Genomic DNA, 24,371 nt, shown 5'->3' with positions numbered 1-24,371 from the left:
TCATTGAGACCTTAAATATTAAAAATATTAAAATCCTCACTGGAGGGTAGTTTTTAGAGAGAGTGGGAGGGAGGGAGAGAGCGAGAGCGAGAAAAAGAGAGAGAGAGAAAGAGAGAGAGACATTGACATGAGAAAGACACATGGATTGGTTGTCTCCTCCACGCCCCCAACCTGGGAGGGATCTAACCTGCAGCCCAGGTAACTGTCCTTGAACAGGAATCCAACCGAAACCCTTAAGTGCTCAGGTGGATGCTCTAACCATTGAAACATCCGCCAGGGCAAGGCCTTAAACATTTTTTTCTTTCTGTCCCAACAGTAATTGCCAGATTAACTCTTTCTCTGTCTCCCCGCCCCCATCAACTCTTAAAATACTCCCAGAAGCTGTTGGAGTGAGGAGCCCCACTTCTAGGTGAAGGGATTAGAAACCCACCCGTGAAGGGATTAGAAACCCACCCTCCGGAAGGCGTTCTTGAGGTTTTCAGGTTGTTTCTCCCTCTAAAATAAGTGCAATTGTGATAACAAAAGAAATGGATGGAATGTTTTGTTACAGGTTGAATTACTGTGGCGCCCCCCTCCCCCCCCAACAATTCTTCAAAATGGGAAAGCTGTGGGATGAAGTCATCACCCAAGGTGTAGAAAAACGAATGGCATTTTGAGAACAGAGTAAGGAGTCAAGTAGTTAATACCAATTTTACTTACTTAGGACATCATCACTGAATTTCAGTGTGTTTTAAAAATGCACAACTATTAACCAAAATGTTAGAGATAAATAACAACTTATGTGGTTTTCGGCAAAAGTCAAGAAAGCCGCAGAGGCAGAGAAAACTGTGACAGAGGCGGTTCTCAGAGACCCGGGCACAGCGACAGCGTGACCTGCGGCTGCGTGCGCGTGCGCGTGCTCCGGGGCGGAGCGAAGTGTAGGCGCGCGCGCGCGCACGGGTGAGGCGGAAGGCGCGCGCGTGTTCAGGGCAGTGTGGACGGTAGGGGGCGCTGCGCACCCACTCCGCACTCAGCCTACCCCCGGGTGCTGTCCGCGGCAGTTCGATTGGAGCAGCCGCCGAAGAGCGCTTGGCGCCATTTTGAAGCGGAGAGGAGGAGGAACGGCGGGGCTGGCTGCGGAAGGGGAGGGGGGGAGGAGGCGACTGGATGCGGCGGCGGGTCCCGGAAAGCAGCGGAGTGAGAGGAGTAGCCAGTCGGGCATCCGGAGGTAGGAAATAATTCAGTTAACGGAAAGAAAATGTCTCTCCTTTCTGGTCGCTGTGCTCCATTTTTCAGCGCCCGCCACCGCGGCTGTGTCTGGCAGGGCTCAGCGCCGCCCGTCTCCCAGTCCGGGCGAGCTTCTTGGCTTCGGGGGCTGCAGCTCCCTGGCGGCGGGACGCGGACCGGGGGCGTGGGCCGGGCTGCGCGGTGGGGGTGGGGAGGACTGCGGAGGGCGCGCTCTCCACGCCGCGGGCTCAGCTGCAGCCTCGGGAAATTAAACTTGCCGCCGTGGCCCCGGCCGGGGCGCCCGCGGCGGCGAAGGCGGCGGGCGGTGACCTTGCGCGCGGGCGGGGGTCCGCGCCCGGCCGCCCCTCCCCCGCGCCCTGGCCAAGCGGCCGGCGGCTGCTTCCCGGGCGGCGGCGCGGTGCTGCTGTTGAATCCTCCCGCTGGCGGGTTTTCCCCCTTCCGGGCGAGGGGCGGGGAGCGCGGGGCCGCGCGGCGTGCGGGCCTCGGGCTTCGTAGCGCCCTCCGCCAGGTCCCGGCGCGCCTCGCCCGCGCCGCCCTGCATCTGCTGCGGGCGCGGAGAGCGCTGCTACAGTGACATTTTTACGCGGTTACTTGCCAGTCGGCGGTGAGCCCGCTAACCGCGCCTCTTGGAGCTGGTGGTAGGGGAACCGAGGACCTCGTGGAGTTAGAGCCCGGTACTGGTGAAGTGACCCCGGCGACAACTGGGTTCGAGTTTGCCTATAGGAAGCCCCCGAGTTGGAAACGGCAAGGAAAATGGTGTGGACTTGTAAATAGTTAATAGTTTTGCACTCTTTGATCTTAATGGCACTTGAAAAGTTTTTAGTCAGGAGAAAAACCTTGTTTGTTGTTTCTGCTGCTCACTTTTGGTGTAAACCTGAAAGCCACGCTAACAGCGGGGCAGTTAATCGATGGCTTGCATCTGAGCTCTGAAATGCAGCACCTTGTTTTCGGCGTTGCATGCCACCGCGTCTCTCCACGCCGACCGTGTAGAGTGCGGGACGGCTTTAAAGAGCAGTTCCCTATCCCCTCAGCATACGTTTTTAGCATCCTAACCAACCCAGTAAAGGGAACTCTTTATTTTTGTTTTGAAGACCCTACTATGAGCGCTTTGCTAATATTTTTATTATAAAATGATGGATGGTCAGTGCTGTTCTGAACGAGCTTACCCTGTTCATTAAAGAGTTTCAGAAACTTTGGATATAGCCCTTACTTTCCAGGAGTGGTCTGCTGTCTTGAGTGAGTTGGGGGGTCTTTCCTACTGTCCAACAACCTCCAAAAACTCGTGTTTGTAAATGAGGCAAAATGTAGATAAGTCATTATTATTTAAAACCTGAAGGGTAATATTGTTCTCAATTAATACATGTAGATATAGTTCCAACGTAGAGCATTTTCTAGATTAACTCAAGTCAAATAAAATAGTTAAAAACACAAAAGTGGTATTAAACAAAGTAAGGGCCAGAAAAGATGCAGTACTTAATGCCAGGGATGTTAGCATTTTCTGAGACACTAAAATGAGCATTCCTGTGGAGTATGCAGGTCAGTTTGTGGAACTGTTAACCTTTTACCGCCTGGTGATAGCAGAAAACTTGATTAAAATTTATAATGGTGACTACATAGGTGAAAGTTTCAGCATGGGACTTCTAATGTTAAGATAGATTTATTCTCAAAAACATATATTAAGTCAGAACATTATTCCTTCGAAATAAATTTACAAATATACACTGTAAGGTGCACATCAGATTCTCTTTGATTATTGAAGTAACTGAAGTAGTAAATTTTTTGGGAGGGTCTTTTTTATGGTTTAATAATTATCCTCTTCTTAGCTGGGTTTTACTTGAAGGTGTACTTAATGACAAAGCAGTGTTTTGTACTCACTTTTTTTTTTTAAAAGCACGTTTGTGTCCCCTTTTTTATTTTCTCACTTTTTGCTGAAGTTGATTCTCCTTATATTAACTTTGTCTTTTTACAGCAGCTTTTGTTCTTTCCTGTAGCTTTTATTTATGTCTGGGTAAGTCTTTCTTTTCTCTCATTTGCCCCAAGAATCAGAGGAGATAATAATGTGGGGATGACACTGATTCTTGTCTCGAGATAGTTTGTACTAAACTTACTTGATATGTAGTTCTAAGTTGGCTATTGGATAAAGTTGTTTTAATTTTTAAAGTTTATTTAAAATTGCTCTGTAACTTTAACATTTTGAATACTAGGTTTATCAATACATAATTTGTTAAGCCTAAAATAAAGTGATACCCTATATTAGGCCTTGCCCTGTTGAAGAGTGAAATGGTAGAATATACCTAAAGCTTTGTGAAGAGGGAAATATTTTAGGAGGTTGTGTTCTTTCTGTTTCTCCCTCTTGGAGATTTAGGATTGTTCTTTGGCATCCTCAGTACTACTTTATATATATATTGATTTCAGAGAGGAAGGAAGAGAAGGAGAGAGAGAGATGTCAATGATGAGGGAAAATCATTGATGGGCTGCCTCCTGCATGCGCCACACTGTGGATAGAGCCAGCAACCAGGGCATGTGCCCTGACCAGGAATGGAACTGTGATCTCCTGGTTCATAGGTGCACGCTCAACTACTGAGCCACACCAGCTGGGCAGTACTACTTTTTGTGATCATGTGTTCCTAGAACTAATAGGAGTACTCACTGTGATTTGGCTTGGATGACAAGTATTATATTTATATTAGAAAAGAATAAATTTGTGTTTCCTTTGTTAGTGTTAGATAGCTATAAAGGTAAATTTAACATGATCTCCAGCTCATCATATATATGAGAAATTAGGTTCAGATTGTAATTTAATTGATTTTCCAAAGTCACAGTCATATTCATGTGGTGGCATAAAGGGCAGCCCTTATTTTTCCTGGCAGCTTGGATGCTTCCCCATAGTCTGCATGCTTTATTTAGGATTTAAGTAATATTTAAAATTATTGCCAAATAGCATGTTCTTCATCCCCTTCTCCCATTTTCTTTTCATTCATTCAACCAAGAAATAACGTTTCAAGGTTAACTATCTTTTTCAGAGTCTGGTTTTAGTAATTTCTGTTCAGGATTCAGTCCTCTTTAGTTGTCTCAGAAGATAACCTCTTGCTTGTCTCTGTCTCCTGGAGCTGCTTGCTCTTTCATTGGTTAAAATTACTTGACATGGCATTTATTTATTTTTCGTAAAACCTACGAGCCAGAGTAATTTGGAAAAGATAGTATTGAACTTTATTTTGTTATAAGATGCATGTGTATGAGTGTGTGTTTTAACTTTTTAAACACAATTTGTTACACAATCATTTGTCACTTTGAATTACAATAGATAGTTGGTTTAGTATTCCTGATTGGAATATTAAAAATTCTAAAAATAGTTTAAAAAGAAACCTTATAATTTCTCTGAGACTGTATTTACTCTTTAAGCCTATTTAAGAAACTGTTAATGGTTCACAATTCTGACTCCTTGGATCTTAGAAATCAGCTCTTTGCTCACACTATACATTTACGAACCACCTGATTGTAGCTATCCACCCCCCACCCCCATTCTTGAAAAAGGTTTTAAAACCCTTTCTCACTAAATAGTTCAAAATTAAGGATAGGTATGCTGCTTTGAGACTGTAATTGTTTTAGTTGGCAGGGCTGATCATGTACAGTGAGAAAATCATGAAGAGGAAACTCAAATGAGTAAAACTTCATTGTTTAAGGTAAATTTTAAAGCCATTAATCAGAGATATTTAAAAATATCCATAATAGTTATTGTTCTCTAGTAATTAGACATTAGTCATAAGCAGTAATTAAAATACTTGGTTCAGCCAAGGGGAAAGATTGAAGCAGGAACATGTTTTTGAGGCATCTTTTAAAGTCCCATGACCTCAAAGTACTCCACTAACCTGCCTCTCGCTTTGACAGGGAATGTTCTGGACAGATTCAGTTACAATGAACAAATATTAAGTTTCCATATATGTACAGTACCAGGGATGATGCAGTAAATAGAACTGAGACCCTGCCCTAAAAAAGTTTAGTGGTTAACCACCTGGCACCAAGGTGATGAGAAAAACCTGCTGTTAAGTGATTCTATAAGGGTTGCTTTTAAAAAAAATTATTTTTTTAATGTGGTAGAGTGAAATTGGCCAAGACTAGATATATAACTGATGGAAGAGGGGATATTATAACTACCACCATTATATCTCTTTGGTGCGGGGGGTGGGGGTGGGGGTCGGGGGTGATGGTTAGGGCTTGAAAGAAACCGAGTTTGTGGTTAGTGTAGGGATTCTTTTTCTCTTCTATCATATCAGAGGAGGTTAAAGAGAAGTGAGTGTTGAGATTTTAAAGAAAAGCCCCAGATATATATATGTCTAAAAATATATCTCTAGCTACCTGAAATTCTGTCAAGGAATTTTAGCCTTCAGATATATGGGTAGGGGTTGAAGAGATGGTGAGAGTAATGGTTAAGGTTTGGGGGAATAGAGAACATTAAAGAATTATATATTTTAAGTTAAAAGTTATACATGTATATGATAAATTCTAATGATACAGAAAAGTAAAAATAAAAGCTACTTTTATTTTTCCCTTAAAAGGTAACTCACTATCGCCCTGGCTGGTGTGGCTCAGTTGGTTGACCGTTGTCCCATGCACCAAGAGGTCACCAATCAGATGATCAGATTCCCAGTCAGGGCACATGCCTGGGTTGCAGGCTCCCTAGTAGGAGGCAGCTGATTGATGTTTCCCTCTCCCTCTCCCTAAAAAAGTCAATTAAAAAAAATAAAAAGGTAACTATTATCTGTTTCTAGAAAGTTTACTTTTCTTTTTTTTTTTTAATATATTTTATTGATTTTTTTACAGAGAGGAAGGGAGAGAGATATAGAGAGTCAGAAACATCGACGAGAGAGAAACATCGATCAGCTGCCTCCCGCACATCTCCCACTGGGGATGTGCCCGCAACCCAGGTACATGCCCTTGACCGGAATCGAACCTGGGACCCTTCAGTCCGCAGGCCGATGCTCCATCCACTGAGCCAAACCAGTTTCAGCGAAAGTTTACTTTTCAAAAAATTTTATACAAATTGTATTATATCATACTGCTGTTTACTTTTTTAACTGCAATTTACTGTTTTTCCCTAGTTAATATCACAGCTCTTTTCATATTGACATAATTTTAAAAAAATGAGTAGAATAATTTATTATAAGGATGTATCATAATTTGTTCTGACTTCTTTTGAGTGATATTTAGGTTGTAACAATTTACACTAACCAGCAGTATATGAATATGCTTGTTACATGCGTGCTGGTATTGGACTTTATTGATTATTTGCCAATTTGATATGTGAAATTTATATCTTGTTTTGGGTTTGCATTTCTTTGATTATGAGTGAGGTTAAACATATTTTTTAAATTATGCTTATTGGGCAGAGGGTCCTTGCAGCACATACTTTAGATTGAGTAGCTTAATTTACTTGCATTCCCACACCCACTCCTCTTATCTAAAATGATCTGAGGTGGAACTTTTAGAGAGGAATAAGATTCTGGAGCCCATGGCACCTTAAAGAGGAGCAATGCTCTGAATGAAGAGGCTACAGTGCTAGGTTTTGAACAACCAAAGGTCAACATGAGGTTATTGAAAGCCCCTAACTTGGTGTTAACAGAAGATAATATAAAGGCAGGAAGGGAGATTTGATAGAGCAAATTGTGTATGGAATCAGCTCTGTCTCCTGCTTGTCCTGTGTTACCACTCTCCTCTCCCACCCCGAATTGTCATTTCATTTTTATATATACTGTTAGTTGGTTTGTTCCTCTTCCCTGGCAGGGTGACAATCTTGACCTTGGTATTTCAATTCCTTCAGAGATGAGGGACACTTAGTCTTTCTTATCAGGGAAACTTGTTTTTCTTCATACTAGTCAAAGGGGGAGCAGTTCTTATTTCTAGCAGTCTTTACATCTATTTTCTGATCTTTAGTAGAGTTCAGAGGCTGCTAGAGTTCAGAGGCTGTACATACTGAATTGTACAGAAATCTGGGGATGTTAGCATCACTATGTGGACTTTGTCTCTATTTAATTCCTACTGCCCCTACACCCAGCTTTACTTTTTTATTTTTTAAGTTTTATTTTATTGTTTAAAGTATTACATATAGTATTACATATGTCTCCTTTTGCCCCATTGTCCTCCCCTCAGCTACCCTCACCCCCTGGCACATACCTCACCCCCCTAGTGTTTGTGTCCATTGGTTATGCTTATATACATGCATACAAGTCCTTTGGTTGACCTCTTACCACCCCCCACCCCCCTTCTCACTGAAGTTTGACAGTCTGTTAAATGCTTCTTTGTCTCTGTATCTATTTTTGTTCATCAGTTTATGATGTTCATTATATTCCACAAATGAGTGAGATCATGTCATACTTATCTTTCTCTGACTGGCTTACTTTGCTTAGCATAATGCTTTCCAGGTCCATCCATGCTGTTGCAAATGGTAAGAGTTCTTCTATCTTTTTTTTTTACAGCAGCGTAGTTTTCCATTGTGTAGATGTACTGCATCCTTTAAATCCACTTATCTGCTAATGGACACTTAGGTTGTTTCCAAATCTTAGCTATTGTAAATTGTGCTGCTGTGAACATAGTCTTTTCTGATTGGTGTTTCTGGTTTCTTGGGGTATTCCCAGAAGTAGGATTACTGAGTCAAATGGGAGTTCCATTTTTACCTTTTTTTTTTTTTTTTTTAAATATATTGCTTTATTGATTTCAGAGAGGAAGGGAGAAGAAGAGAGAGAAACATCAATGATGAGAGAGAATTATTGATCGGCTGCCTCCTGCACACCCCTACTGGGGATCGAGCCTGCAACTCAGGCATGTGCCCTTGGCCCGAATCGAACCTGCTGACTCTCTATCCACAGAGCCAAGCCGGCCAGGGCCATTTTTACTTTTTTGAGGAAACTCCATACTATTTTCCACAGTGGCTGCACCAGTCTGCATTCCCACCAGCAGTGTAAGAGGGTTCCTTTTTCTCCACATCCTCGCCAGCACTTGTCATTTGTTGGGTTGTTGATGATAGCCATTCTGACAGGTGTGAGATGGTACCTCATTGTCTTTTTGATTTGCATCTCTCGAATGATGAACGACTTAGAGCAGGGGTCCTCAAACTTTTTAAACGGGGCCAGTTCACTGTCCCTCAGACCGTTGGAGGGCCGGACTATAGTTTAAAAAAAAACTATGAACAAATTCCTATGCACACTGCACATATCTTATTTTGAAGTAAAAAAACAAAACGGGAACAAATACAATATTTGTATTTGCATGTGGCCCGCGGGCTGTAGTTTGAGGACCCCTGACTTAGAGCATGTTTTTATATGTCTCAGCCTTCTGTATGTCAGCTTTCGAAAGGAGTCTATTTAAAGTCCTTTGCCCATTTTTGATTGGATTATCTTCTTTTTGTTAATGAGTTTCTTTTAAATTTTGGAGATTAGGCCCTTATCGGATATAACATTGGCAAATATGTTCTCCCATGCAGTGGAGTGGGGTTTCTTGTTGTCTTGTTGATGGTTTCTTTTGCTGTGCAGAAGCTTTTTATTTTTATGTAGTCCCATTTGTTTATTTTCTCCTTAGTTTCCATTTTTAAATAAAATGAGTTTTTTTCTTAGTAGTCTTGGGAGGTAATTGATTTAAAGGCTCTTGTCTGTCACTTTCCCTGTGGTAACTGTGGAGATGCTATTAATTAGCTTGATTGTGGTGATCTTTTTACAATGTATACATATATCAAAATATCAAGTTGTATACTTCAAATACATACAGTTTTTATATTTCCAAGATATCTCAAAGCTGTTTAAAAAAAAGATTCTTGGCCCTTGCCCAGTGGGTCAGTTGGTTGGAGCATTGTCCCATATACCAAAAGGTTGTGTGTTTGATCTCCCATTGGGGAGGTCAGGATTAGGAGGTCGGTGAGCATAGGAGAATCAACCAATAGATGTTTCTCCCTCCCCCTCTCTCCCTCCCTTTAAAAATCAATGAATATATCCTTGGGCAAGGATGAAAAAGAAAAAGAGCTTCTTATCTGTCTCCATTTAGCAATGCCTAGAGCAGGGGTGGGCAACCTTTTAGTGAGCGTGTGCCAAAACCAGCAAAATCTCTGACTCACAATTCTTCTGCGTGCCAACCCTAATTTTTTGAGAACATGTTACGCCTACTTGATATCTCTTAAGGTGTACGTATGTGAAGAACGTTGAAGAAATAATAAAATTCATTCGAGCGACAAAAACACAGTATATGATGATGAAAAATACATTTATTTTTTAATGTATACATGTACACTGATAGTCCGACAGAAAACTTTATGACTCCGTTTGATATTATCATTGGGACTTTTGCTGCTGCATAACTAATGACAGAGATTTTACATCAGGTTTATATTTTCTGGCCTTCAGAGATATGCACGAGCTACTGCTTTCATCTGTCAGGCTACTCCTATTATGAGACTTAACAAAATTCATCACTGAGAACAAAGATTCACAAGCATATGTGGATGAAACCAAAACACTGGTCGGATCTAGGAAGGCAGGGAGAGTTAAGGCAGAGGCATAGAAATTGCTCTTCCCCTCTCTCGTCAATCCATGTCTATGGTCTTTAAGATAACTTGTTATGTAAAATTATTTATCTAAGATGCACCTACACTGAATTTATCTGAAAAATAAAAAAGTCGATATTAAGAAAAAAATTGTAAATGAAAGATTATAAGAGAGGGTTTCGCATGCCAGCAAAAGTTACTGGCATGCCATGTTTGACACGCGTGCCAGGGGTTGCCCACCCCTGGTCTAGAGACATTCTGGTTGTTAGAATGGGGGCAGGGGGTAAGAGGTAAGAGGAGGGGGGAGGATTGATGCCACTGGCTTCTATTGGGTAGAGGCCAGGGATGTTGCTAAACATCCTACATTTTTTAGGAAAGCAATCCACAACAAAAAATTATGTGGCCCAAAATGTTAATAGTGCAAAGGCTGAGAAATCCTGGTCTAACTAAGCTTAATTAGACCTGACCACCAAATTTATGATAGCAGTCACACAATAGTTATCTTTTATGTAATCTTATGCTTAAAATGGCAAACTTTGAAATTTAGCTCTTGAGTACTTTTTTCCCTCCTCTTCTGTCTCTTTTTTTAAAATATATTTTATTGATTTTTTACAGAGAGGAAGGGAGAGAGAGAGAGAGTCAGAAACATCGATGAGAGAGAAACATTGATTAGCTGCCTCCTGCACATCTCCTACTGGGGATGTGCCCGCAACCCAGGTACATGCCCTTGACCGGAATCGAACCTGGGACCTTTCAGTCCGCAGGCCGACGCTCTATCCACTGAGCCAAACCGGTTTCGGCATTCTATCTCTTTAGTACCTTTTTTTTCAGCTTTTGACTTCTTTTCCTGCCTTTATAGTATAGCATAATTAAGTCAAGGCTTTGTAGTCCTACTTGGAAATTTGAAGGTCACTAGCATTTAAGCCTTGAACAAAGAAGTAGGAGCATATTTAGGCTGATGAGTGAAGTCTCATTTTAAGGCAGGCAGAAGAACATGGTAATTAAGCATATCGATTATTTTAAGAATTGAGACTATGTGCATTTTTATCCTGTCCCCATCATGAGCTAGCTGTGTCACCATGGGTAAATTGCCTAATTTTGCCAAGCCTCAGTTTCTTAATCTGTAAAGTAGGAATAATAGCAGATACCCCATTTTAAAAAACAGATTTATTGAGATATAAATCACAAATACTTGAAAAGTTTGATAAAAGGATGCTGAATGCTAATGTTAGTCTAAGAGTGCATGAACCATGAAAAACTTCTTGAATGAGGGATCACTTTGGTCAAATATTAGAAAATAAAATATGGGACTTTAGCTTCTATTAAGTATGCTGTTTGAGGTATTGGTAATATCATCATCATGTTTTTACTGCCTTGTGCTGTTGTTAAATGATTGTCTCTGGTAGCTTTTTGATGTTTCTAATTTGTTGTGAACTTGGGAAATTATCTAAATGTATTAAATAAGCTTTTAGTGAGAACCTGATGTCTGTAAGAAAAGGATATGAATATGTGGCCTTATGCTGTCACTTTGAGTGAGTTGCCTTTTTAGTTTATTCTCTGGGTTAATTGGGTTTATAGAATAAATAATTCCTAGATAAATGAGGCTCAGATAAGTGTTTTCCTCTCCAAGACTTTTACTAACAACTATATCCCTCACCTCTCTCTAAATTTTTTTTTTCTAGTATACTGTTGGACGTTATACCTCAGTACAACGTTGATGTCTAAAAACTGAGCTGCCTTCCTTTACTGTTTAACATCATGTAAACTGAGCTTTCTTTCTACACTGTTGAACATCATGCTTTGGTTAATAACACAGATACCTTTTTTCTTTTCTTTTTTTTTTTTAGTTGTAGGGGATGACTAGATTTGTTACCAAGTCAGAAACCTGGAAGTCATCTGGACCTCTTCAACTCCTGTACTTCTCACATCATATAACTTACCAAATTCTCTTGAATATTACAGCATTTCCAAAGTTTTTTTTTACACTATATGCACAATACTTCAAAAACAAAAAAAAAGAGAAAAAAAGAAATACAATAAAAAGTCTACATCTGCCTAGTTTACAGTAGTTTACTGATGTTATTGATTTCTTATATATTCTTCTGGGTAATTAAAAAATACAACCATACACAAATGTGTTTAGTCTACCTTGCTTCCCTTCCACCCCCGCGCACACATGTTTTACACTAATTCTGGAAACTTGAACCATTTTGTCCTTTACTTTTTTCACTTAACAATCTATTTGAGATCTTCCCATATTGATGTATAAAGTGGTAGGGTGGGCATGCTATCTTAACAGCTGTAGTGTTCATTTTTATTTATGTACCGTAATTTAGTCCATTGATGGATTGTTTCTGGTTTTTACCTTTATAAAAATGCTTTATTAGCAACCTTGTACATATATCATTTTGTACATACACAGGTGTGACTGTAGGATAAATTCCTGAAAGTGGAATTGGGAGTCAAAGAATAACATATAATTTTGGAAGATACTGTAAGATACTGTTAAATTGCCCTTCATAGAGGTTGTAATTGTAATATAGGAGAATATTTGTTTCTCCTATAGCCTTGCCAACACATTGTATAATCATACTTTTTAGATTTTTGTCAGTATAATAGGTGAAAAATGTTATCTCAGTGTAGTTTTAATTTGCATTTCTCTTATGAATTAAACTGAGCATCTTTTCATATGTTTAAGAACCGTTTTTATTTTTCCTTTGAACTGTCTTATTTTAATCTTTACCCATTTTGCTATCTGTTTTGGGGATTCTTAAATTTCCTCTTCTGTCTATGTGCCATTGGTTGGTTTACTAATAGTAAGCATGATTTGCTTGTCCTGCAGTTGTCTTCTGACAGGTTTCTGCTTCCAATTGCACTCCCTCCAAGGTTCTCATAACTGTTAACAGCGTGATATTTCTAATTGCAAACTTGAATGTGTCATTTCCTGACTTACACAACTATTCAGTGGTTCTTTCCTGCCTCTATAATCCAAATACCTTGGCATTAGCATGGTACCTACCTATCATGCCAGCATGTCTTTTTATTTTCTCAAGCATTCTCTAAACTCCAAAAACACTGAACTGCTCCTAGCTCCCTGTTGTGTTAGACCCTTTGTCTTTGCATGTGTTATTTCTCTGTTTATAATGGTCTACTAGAGGCCCAGTGCATGAATTTGTGCACAGGTGGAGTCCGGCTGGCCTGCCCTGATGGAGGCGATCGGGCCGGGCTGGACGGGGGGGAGGGTCCGCAGTTGGTTGGCTGGCCGGCCGCATCCCCGATCAGGGTGGGGGGGCCGATCGGGGGTGGGGCGGGCCAGGGGAGAGGGACTGTGGGCTGTTGGCCAGCTGGCCCCGCCCCTGATCTGGGTGGGGGCTGATCGGGGTTGGGGTCGCCTGGGGGAGGGGCCATGGGCGGTTGGCAAGCCCCGCCCCCTGGTTGAACACCTGGTTGAGGGGATAATTTGCATATTAGCCTTTTATTATATAGGATTCCTGCTTGTTCACATGTCCAGTGTCTTGCTTTTCTTTTTCTATTTTTTAAAAATTAATCTTTATTGTTGAGATTATTACAGATGTCCCTCTTTTTTCCTCTCATAGCTCCCCTCCACCCAGTTACTACCCCACCCAGGCCCTCGCCACCCTATTGTCTGTGTCCATAGGTAATGCATACATGCATATAAGATCTTTGTTTAGTCTCTTCCTGTACCCCCCCACCCCTTTCCCTCTGAGAATCATCAGTCTGTTCCATTTCCATGCCCCTGATTCTATTCCATTCACCAGTTTATTCTGTTCATCAGTTTTTTTATTCATTTGATTTTTAGATTCACTTGATAGGTATGTATTTGTTGCCACGTTCATATTTTTTATTTTTACCTTTTTCTTCTTCCTCTTCTTAAAGAATACCCTTCAACATTCTATAAAGAGGTAATATGCTAATTGACCATCACACCCTCACAAAGATGGTGGTGCCCATAGCCACAAGATGGTGGCGCCCAGTCCCCTCAGCCCCGCCTGGGGGTGGGCCCAGCCATGCTGCACGCCTGCTGCCGGAGTTCCCCAGTCCCGCCGGCAGTGAATTTTCATGTGACCGTTACCTTTTTAAAAAATCGTTACCCAAGGATATGATTATTTCTTTTAGATCATCTGTTCTCGGGGAGCAGGCCTAAGCCAGCAGATGGGCATCCCACCCAGGGTCCCAGACTGTGAGAGGGTGCAGGCTGGGCTGAGGGACCCCCGTGTGCATGAATTTTCATGTACCGGGCCTCTAGGTACATATAATACGGTTTGGTGGTGATGAACTCCTTTAGCTTTTTCTTGTCTGTGAAGCTCTTTATTTGACCTTCAATGCTAAATGATAGCTTTACTGGGTAGAGTATTCTTGGTTGCAGGTTCTTGCTATTCATTCCTTTGAATATTTCTTGCCACTCCCTTCTGGCCTGTATAGTTTCTGTTGAGAAATCAGCTGACAGTCATATGGGTACTCCCTTATAGGTAACTGTTTTTCTCTTGCTGCTTTTAAGATTCTATCTTAGTCTTTTGCCCTTGACAGTTTAATTATGATGTGTCTTGGTGTGGTCCTTTTTGGATTCCTCTTGTTTGGGGTTCTCTGTACTTCCTGGACTTGTAAGTCTATTTCTTTCACTAGGTAGGGGAAGTTTTCTGTCATTATTTCTTCAAATAGGTTTTCAGTATCTTTTCTCTCTCTTCTTCTGGCACCCCCATAATTCGGATGTTGGTACACTTGAAGTTGTCCCAGAGGCTCCTTACACTATCTTCATATTTTTGGATTCTTTTTTAAAAAATATATATTTTATTGATTTTTTACAGAGAGGAAGGGAGAGGGCTAGAGAGTTAGAAACATCGATGAGAGAGAGAAACATCGATCAGCTGCCTCCTGCACACTCCCCACTGAGGATGTGCCTGCAACCAAGGTACATGCCTTGACCGGAATCAAACCTGGGACCCTTGAGTCCACAGGCCGATGCTCTATCCACTGAGCCAAACTGGTTAGGGTGGATTCTTTTTTCTTTTTGCTCATATGGTTGGGTATTTTTTGCTTCCTCATATTTCAAATCATTGCTTTGATTCTCGGGATCCTCTAATTGACTGTTGAATCCCTGTATGTTAGTCTTTATTTCAGTCAGTGTGTGCTTAATTTATGACTGGTCCTTTTCCATTATTTTTGACATTCTCCCTAAGATCCTTGAAGGTCTCACTAAGTTCCTCGGAGGTTTCTAGATTCTTGAGTAACCTTATAACTGGTTTTAAACTCTATATCCAGTAGTTTGCTTTCTTCCATTTCTTTCATTTGTGACATGTTTCTTTATCTCTGCATTTTGGCTGCTTTCCTTTGTTTCTATGTATTGGGTAGCTGCTAAGTCTCCTTGAGTTGATAGAGTGGCCTTGTTTAGTAGGTGTCCCATAGGGCCCACTGGCTCAGCCTCCCCAGTCACTGGAGGTGGACACACTTGGTGCACCCCTTTGTGGGCTGTGTGCACAGTATAGTTGTAGTTGAGCCTTGATCACTGTTGGTGTCACTGGGAGGAATTGATCTCCAGGCCAATTGGCTGTGGGGCCCAGCTGCGACTACAGTGGGAGACCTGCTGTGCAGGAGACACCCTTATGGAGCAGGACTTGGTTCAGTGGGGCTTTGGTGCTCACCGAGTCTGCTCCTTGAGTGTGTCACTTATGGATGTGAAGAGTTGTAACCTGGTATGGTCTCACACTGACCACTGTGTACACTGGCTCTTGGGTCTCCAGGGAGGTGCAAAGTCAGCCACTGCCTGGGGCCATCCAGGAGGAGCTACAGAGAGCTCTGTAGATTCCTCCTCTTTAATCAGGTTTGGAAGTGCCCAGACGAGGCCCAGCTGTGAAGCAAGGCAGGCTGGTGCTGGATTTTGGGCCTTTTATTGATAGATTTGGGGCTCCCTAACCCAGCTGCAGCTTGTTTAACAGTGCTAGCCTGAGAAAGGACAGAGCATTCATATGCAAAAGCTGCTGTACACAGCTTGGTCGGGGTTGTAAATTGGGTGGGGCGGGGTCTCAGGGAATCACCAGGGTGGAGCAAACAGAAATGGCTGCCAGTCAGCCCTGCACCAGGGAGGTCCCAGCCTGGGAGCAGTGACCATTGTGAGCACCTTCTCTGGAAGAAAGCCACCCTCGAGTTCCTGCCCCAGTGTCAGACAGCTCAGTTTCCCCCAGAGCCTCGCCCAGCACTTGAGCTCAGAGGAAGTGGGAGCTTGTAAATTCAGTTCATGGTGCTTGCCTTTTAAGAGGAGCAGCTGGGTCTCTAGCAGCCTGTGTCACTCAGCCCCAATCCGCACTGTTTTTTTACAGTCTGTAGTTCTTACGGCCTGTAGGGACTTCTTTCCCTAGCTCTGGGACCCTGGGCTGGGGGTGTGGTGTGGGGCAGGGATCCCTCGCTCCTCCAGGCGGCCTCCACAGAGGCATTGTCCCTCCCAGTTAAAAAAGCAGCACACCCAGGTGCCACACCAGCTCATTCTGTGCCTCCATACCTCCTACTAGTCTCAGTGTGCTTTCTTCTTTACCTCTATAGATGTAGTACTTCCACTCAGCCAGCTTTCCTGTGGTTCTGGATGATCGTTCTAATTTTGATGTGGTTGTGGGAGGCAGCAAGTATAGGCGTTTCCATATGCCGCCATTTTGGTTTTCTCCAGTGTCTTGCTTTTCATCCTTCACCTAATGGAAAGGCTTTATGAAACCTAATTCGTCTGTCAGGCAATGTATGGTGGGTACTCTTTTTCTCACAAGACTGTGTGTATCTCTGTAATGGAAACCTCTCATTGCGTGTTGTTATTATTTAACTGTGTGTTTCCTTGTTAGATTCTTGAGGGCATGGACTTACAGTTATTTTGGAACCTCAGCATAGTGTTTGGCACATAGTGAGTGATAAATATATACTGAATGCATATAAGTGTATGTTTATGTACACTAAGTATGCTTTAGACAACCCAAGGCTAAGGAGAAGTAATATAAAGAGTTTACAAATTCACTTTTAAAATTTATTTTTGTTTTACTGATATCGAGATGTAAAGTAAATAAGATAAAATGTACTGACCTTAGGTTTTCACTTGGATGAGATATGACAGTTATACCCATGTTACTATTGCCCAAGGGCCTGTGGGCTGGGGGCAGCTCCTGCGTTGAGCATCTGCCCCCTGGTGGTCAGTGTGCATCATAGTGACTGGTCATTCCGCCGGTCTTTCCGCTGGTCGTTCCACCGTTTTGGTCGATTTGCATATTAGGCTTTTATTATATAGAATAAGAATTCTTACTATATAGTTGTCCTCGGTATCCATGGGTGTTTGGTTCCAGGACCCCCGTGGACACCAAAACATGCAAATGCTCAAGTCCCTTGTATAAAATGACGCAGTATTTGCATATAACCTATGTACATCTTTCTGTGTACTTTAAGTCACCTCTAGATTACTTATAATACCTGACTATAATGTAAGTGCTATGTGAATAGTTATATACTGCATTGTTTAGGGAATGTTGAAAAGAAAAAAGTGTATGCACAGTACAGATGCAACCATTGTAGGCCTAACTATATAGTACATGCCAGCAGTAATGTAACATTTCTCCCCCCTGTGCCCTTCGCCCCTCACCCCCAATATTTTCAATCCATGGTTTTGAAAGAGGAACCCATGGGTTCGGAGGGTTGACTATATCTCAGTACACGTTCATTGACAGATCAAGTATTGATAGTATTTTCTCCCAGTTTGTAGTTTGTTTTTCTTAACAGTATGTGTTGATGAGCTGAAGCTATTAATTTTGGTGGAGTCCAGTTACTTATTTCTTTAACAGAATATATTTTTTGAGTGGTAAGATTCCTTTACCTACCCCCAAATCATGGAAATAATTTCTGGTGCTTTCTTTTAGAAGCTTCATAGCCTTAACTTTTACATATAGTGCTGTGATCCATCTTAATTAATTATTGTGCATGGTGTGAAGTAGGGGTTAAGGTTCATTTTTAAATTACATTTATCCAATTCTAATACTATGGTTTGCAAAAACCTTCCTGTGCTGAAATTACTTTGTGTTTTTGTCCAGAATATGAACTTATATGTATAGATTTGTTTCTGTTTCATTGATTGACCTATTTGTTTCTTCTGTGCCAATATCATACTGTCTCTGTTACCATAAGTCTTGGAATCAAATAGTGTGAATCTTCTAACATTGTGTGAACCAGTCTAGTTCCTTAGTGTTTCCATATAAATTTTAAAATTGTTTTGTCAATTTCCATTTGAAAAAAATCTTGTGGGATTTTGATTGGGATTGTGTTGTTCTGTAGACACATTTAGGTAAAACTAACTTCTAACAGTATTTGTAGTCAGCCTCTAACATGGCTTCCATTGATCCCTGCCTCCTCTTCCTGGCCTTTGCACCCTTTTAGTCATCTTGCATATTGTATTTGGATTATGTATACCAATAGAATATGGTAAAAGTGATGGTATATCACTTCTGACAGGGGTTTGTGTATTGGTCTCTTTCTCTCTCATCACTCACTCTAGGAGAAACCAGCTGTTGTGTTGTAGAGAGGCCATTGTCAAGACTGTGAAGGGTCTGTGATTTTACTCTGCTTGCATGAGACTCCTTGGTCAGATTCAAACACAGTTTATTTTCACAGGTATAGTAGTAGCAAGGGTATCAGCATTTTTGCATTAGTTCCTTGAGGCATCTGATTCACACTGGGTGATGTGAAGAGGCCAGATGACACCTGCACATGCATTGGGTTGTGTTAGGGGAGAGGAACCCTAAGCATGGCGAACCTGGATATATTATTGTTGACTATTACAGATGTCCCCCATTTTCACTCCCTTTGACCCTTCTACCCAGCTCTCTTCCCACCCTCTTCCCCCCCCCCCGCCCCAGCTTCATCACATTATTGTCTGTGTCCATGGGTTTATGTATATATGCATATATGTTCTTTGATCTCTCCCCATTCTTCCCACCCTTCTCCCCTCTGAGATCTATCAGTGTACCATTTATCCATGCCTCTGGTCCTCTTTTGTTGATCAGTTTATTTTGTTCTTTAGATTCCACATATAAATGAGATCATGTCTTTCTCTGACTGGCTTATTTTGCTTAGCACCATAATCTACAGGTTCATTCATTATGTTGCAAAGGGTAAGAGTTCCTTCTTTTTCAGTATTTCATTGTGTATACATAGCACAGCTTTTTAATCCACTCATCTACTGATGGCACTTGGGCTATTTATAAATCTTGGCTATTATAAATATGCTGCTATGAACATTGGAGTCCATATATTCTTTCTGTTTGGAGTTTTGGGATTCTTAGGATACATGTACCCAGAAGTGGGGTCACTAGGTCAAAAGGCAGTTCCATTTTTAATTTTTTGAGAAAATTCCATACTGTTTTCCACAATAGCTGCACCAGTCTGCATTTCCACCAACAGTACACTAGGGTCCCATTTCTCCACATCCTCTCCAGTGGGCAGTGAACATACTTGCTCTTTGCTCTGGAGGAGACTTTATGGTCCAAGGTTGTTTTCTTCATAGACATCTTTGTAAAAGGTAGTCTGGGACAAAAGATGGTCAGAGCCTTACTAGCAAGATGTGCAGAATATCAGGAGATCCATGGAATATAGTCTACTAATAGCTATATGACAAAGAACTAAGGCCTTCTGCCAATAGCCTTGAGTAAGCTTGGAAGCTGATCCTCTAGTCTTCAGTTGACTGTAGACCTAACTACAGTTTGAAACCTCATGAGAGACCTTTGAGCCAGATCCACCAGCTAAGCTGCTCCTGGATTCCTGACCTTTAGACATTGAGATAATAAGTATTGTTTTCAACTGGTAGGTTTTGGGATAGCTTACTATACATCAATAGATTATTGGTACAGTTGTGTATCTCTCTTTTTGCTTAGATCATTTTTATTTTCACATGCACTATACTAGTAAACATATGGGTGAGTAAAAGTAGGTATACAGTTGTTCATAATAAATAATACAATAATCTATGTATATAAAAAATAAAGGAATATGCAAATTAGCCATGACACTGTAACATCACGACCGAATAGCAAGGACCTGAGACTGCATGGCGCCTGGCCAAGGTGAGGGACCTCAGGCTGTTCCATCCGCCCCGTGGGGCTTGGGGACCTCAGGATGCACCCCAAGCCTGGGCACTGGGCCGGCAGACCTCAGGCCATGAACCATGCCCCGGTGCCGGCACTGGGGGACCTGAGGCTGCCCCCCCGCCTGGAGGGGCTTGATGGGGGTGGGGTCGGCCAGGTCTGGGTCTCACCCAATGGGGTTAGGGCCGGCCAGGTCTGGCTCTCCTGCGTTTTCAAAGCATGTGCGGGTGGTGGGCGGGGACTTGACTCTAGGTCCCACAGCGCACCCCAGACTCTTGACAGGAGGGAGATTTTCATATACATTTTATAATTTTCTTTCATCTCTGACATTTCTATTATAGAGAAAGGGCAAATAGCAATATTAAAATATTTCCTCTAATTAATTCCCTCTTAATGTGTACAAATTTCATGCACTGGGCCACTAGTTAATAAATAATAATACAAGAATGGGAGAACCAAGATGGCGGCATAGGTTAACGCCGGAGTTTGCTGCTTTGAACAACTACTTCAAAAGTGAAACCAAAAAACGGAAGGGACATCACCCAGAACCACAGGGGCGCTGGCTGAGTGGAAGTCCTACAACTAGGAGGAAAGAGAAACGCATACGGACACTCAGAGGAGGCGCAGTGCTGAAGTCAAATTCTGAGGTGCGGAGTGCGCGGAGCGGGCTGGCGGCCGAGGGCGCGGTTGTTGTTTTCAATCGGGAGGGAGTCGCAGACTCTGAGCTCCAGATCCGGGCGAGTCTTTAGGGACCCAAACTCAGGCGGGAGAAGCGGGACTGTCTGGCTTCGGTCAGAGCGAGTGCAGCTTTCTCTCCCAGCTTTGCAGCGGGTGCTGGGACTCAGAGAGGCAGAGCCCCTTGGGACAGGACTGAGAGCCGCCATAACTGCTCTCTCCGGCCCACGCTGTTGATCCTGTTCGACCCGCCCTGCCCAAGCCCTGCACAGAGGCATTTGCCCAATAGCCTCAGGCAAAGGCTAGATTAGCACCTCCCTAGAGGACAGAAGTTCTCTCACCGCTGACACAGCTGAATCTCATAGCCACTTGGCCTGGAGGTCAAACCCTCCCTGGAATTAGCTACAGCAATCAAGATTTATCTATAAGACTGTGAACAAAGACCACTAGGGGGTGCACCAAGGAAGCATAACAAAATGCGGAGACAAAGAAACAGGACAAAATTGTCAATGGAAGAAATAGAGTTCAGAACCACACTTTTAAGGTCTCTCAAGAACTGTTTAGAAGCTGCCGATAAACTTAATGAGATCTACACGAAAACTAATAAGACCCTCGATCTTATATTGGGGAACCAACTAGAAATTAAGCACACATGGACTGAAATAACGAATATTATACAGACGCCCGACAGCAGACCAGAGGAGCGCAAGAATCAAGTCAATGATTTGAAATGCGAGGAAGCAAAACACATCCAACCGGAAAAGCAAAATGAAAAAAGAATCCAAAAATGCGAGGATAGTGTAAGGAGCCTCTGGGACAGCTTCAAGCGTACCAACATCAGAATTATAGGGGTGCCAGAAGATGAGAGAGAGCAAGATATTGAAAACCTATTTGAAGAAATAATGACAGAAAACTTCCCCCACCTGGTGAAAGAAATGGACTTACAGGTCCAAGAAGCGCGGAGAACCCCAAACAAAAGGAATCCAAAGAGGACCACACCAAGACACATCATAATTAAAATGCCAAGAGCAAAAGATAAAGAGAGAATCTTAAAAACAGCAAGAGAAAGAAACTCAGTTACCTACAAGGGAATACCCATACGACTGTCAGCTGATTTCTCAACAGAAACTTTGCAGGCCAGAAGGGAGTGGCAAGAAATATTCAAAGTGATGAATACCAAGAACCTACAACCAAGATTACTTTATCCAGCAAAGCTATCATTCAGAATTGAAGGTCAGATAAAGAGCTTCACAGGTAAGGAAAAGCTAAAGGAGTTCATCACCACCAAACCAGGATTATATGAAATGCTGAAAGGTATCCTTTAAGAAGAGGAAGAGGAAGAAAAAGGTAAAGATACAAATTATGAACAACAAATATGCATCTATCAACAAGTGAATCTAAGAATCAAGTGAATAAATAATCTGATGAACAGAATGAACTGTTGATTATAATAGAATCAGGGACATAGAAAGGGAATGGACTGACTATTCTTGGGGGGGAAAGGGGTGTGGGAGATGTGGGAAGAGACTGGACAAAAATCGTGCACCTATGGATGAGGACAGTGGGTGGGGAGTGAGGGCGGAGGGTGGGGCGGGAACTGGGAGGAGGGGAGTTATGGGGGGGAAAAAAGGAACAAATGTAATAATCTGAACAATAAAGATTTAATTAAAAAAAATAATACAAGAATGAACTCGGTGTTTCACATACTCATAACTGTAAATCTACTTTTGCCCATCCCTGTATATGTGTGTGTGTGTATATGACCTTTACGTCAATTTACTAAATTAGGCTTTCACGTATTTATAAAGTAACATTTTAATGTTCTCTGTAGAGAACTTGCATGTTAGTTATTCCTAAAGATTTTTCTTTTTGATGCTATTACAAATAAAATTTTCTAAATTTCATTTTTCACATTTTTCCTGCTAGTCTAGATATACAATAATTGTTTTAAAAATTATTGTTCTTGTATTCTTTGACCTTGCTTAATTTATTTAGTTCCATTAGTTCTTTTGTAGATTCCTCGGGATTTTCTTTACAAAACAATGATATCTATGAATAAGACGGTTTTACTCCTTTCTTTTCTGTTTTATAAGGGTTTTTTTTTTCTTTGTCTTACCTTTTTGCATTGTCTGGCATCTTCAATTTAATGTTGAAGAGGAATGGTAAAAATGGACGTCTTGCCTTGTTCCCGATCTTAAGGGGGAAGTAGTATGTTTTTTTGTAGATTGAAAGAAGAAATATCGGGTGAAGGATGTTCCTTTCTATATACAGTGTACTGAGATTTATTTGATTTTTGTCAAATATCACCTTCTTTTGTATTTATTGAGATGATTGTATGGTTTTTACCCTTTATTCTGTTACTTTAGTGAGTTACATTTATTAATTTTTGAAAGTTAAAACAAGCTTGCATTCCTGGGAAAAACTCACTTGGTTATGATGTATTATTGTCCTTTTATATTTCTGGATTTGGTCTGCTAATATTTTGTTAAGGATTTTAATATCTATGTTCATGAGGAATATTAATCTGTAATTGTAATTTCTTGTACTGCCTTTTGGTAGCCTGTTTATGCTAGTTGTTTAAAACTATTTAAGAAGTGTTTCTTCTGTTTTCAGAAACAGCTTGTATGAGATTAGTTATATATTTTTTAGAGTTTGGTAGCCATCCAGGCATGGAGGGATTTTTGTGTGTGTATGTGTGTATGTGGGAAGGCTTTTGATAGCAGATTTTGTTTCTTTAGTAAATATATGATTACACAGATTTTCTATTTTGTCTTGTTTTTCAAGCAATTTGTCTGTTTCATTTGCATTATCAAATTTTTTGGCATAAAGTTTGTAATATTCCCTTCTGATCCCTTTAATGTCGATAGGATCTCTAGTGATCTCTTTTAGTCCTGATGTTGGTAGTTTATATTTTATTCTCTTCTTGGTCATTTTCACTAGGGGTTTAGCAGTTTTATTTCTTTGCACAGCATTTGGTTTCAATGAATTATTTTAATTGACTTGTGCTCTTATCTTGATAATTTCCTTCATTCTACTTTCTGTTGGTTTGATTTTTTCCTAACTTTTTAAGAGGGAATTTAGATATTTAAATTTATAAAAATATAAGCACTTAAAGCTATAGTTTCCTCTCTAAGCATTGCTTTGCTACATCCCACAACACTTTATATGTTGTATTTTCATTACGAATCAGTTCAGAGTATTTTCTAATTTCCCTTTTGATTTCTTTAAAGTATGGGTTAATATTTTGGGTTTTTATATATAGCTTATTGTAATTGATTTCTATTATAATTCTCTGGTGGTCAGAGAATATATTCTGTGAGAGTTTTGTCTTGAAATTTGAGACTTATTTTATGATGTACACAGTTTATTATACAATTAAGTCAAGTTGGTGAATAGTGTTCAAATCTATATCAGAGGTCAGGAAATTTCTGGTAAGAGGCTTTAGAAAATATTTTATGGTTTTTTGATTACATATATAGTCTCTGTTGCAAGTACTCTGTTCTTGTAGTGCAAAACAGCCTTGTATGTAAATGAATGGTCATGGCAATGTTCTAATAAAGCCTTATTTACAAAGATGGGCAGATGACCTTAGTTCTGATCCCTGATCTCTGTGCCTATAGATCAGTGGTTCTCAACCTTCTGGCCCTTTAAATACAGTTCCTCATCTTGTGACCCAACCATAAAATTATTTTCGTTGCTACTTCATAACTGTAATGTTGCTACTGTTATGAATCGTAATGTAAATATCTGATATGCAGGATGGTCTTAGGCGACCCCTGTGAAAGGGTCGTTCAACCGCCAAAGGGGTCATGACCCACAGGTTG

The 24,371-nt window shown here is 41.2% G+C and overlaps 1 protein-coding gene across 11 annotated transcripts in view; it reads left to right on the top strand.

The window, feature by feature from the left end:
* Window positions 1–1,081: 1,081 nt before the first annotated feature.
* PDS5B (PDS5 cohesin associated factor B) overlaps window positions 1,082–24,371 on the top strand; it is a 270,172-nt gene continuing 246,882 nt past the window's right edge. For 6 of the 11 annotated variants that reach the window (XM_059684445.1, XM_059684444.1, XM_059684447.1 and 3 more), the window contains exons 1-2: window positions 1,804–1,983; window positions 5,784–5,975. The gene's annotated coding sequence lies outside the window, so the exon portion shown is untranslated. Of the gene's footprint in view, window positions 1,208–1,803; window positions 1,984–4,889; window positions 4,911–5,783; window positions 5,976–16,309; window positions 16,502–24,371 lie in introns of those variants that run through there. The other 5 variants (XM_059684439.1, XM_059684441.1, XM_059684442.1 and 2 more) reach the window with 5 other exon arrangements.

Source organism: Myotis daubentonii, chromosome 2 (genome assembly GCF_963259705.1).
Source record: "Myotis daubentonii chromosome 2, mMyoDau2.1, whole genome shotgun sequence".
In the NCBI taxonomy this organism is placed as follows: Eukaryota; Metazoa; Chordata; class Mammalia; order Chiroptera; family Vespertilionidae; genus Myotis; species Myotis daubentonii.
The sequence above is the reverse complement of the archived record's forward strand: the minus strand, read 5'-3'. Positions and strand labels throughout refer to the sequence as shown.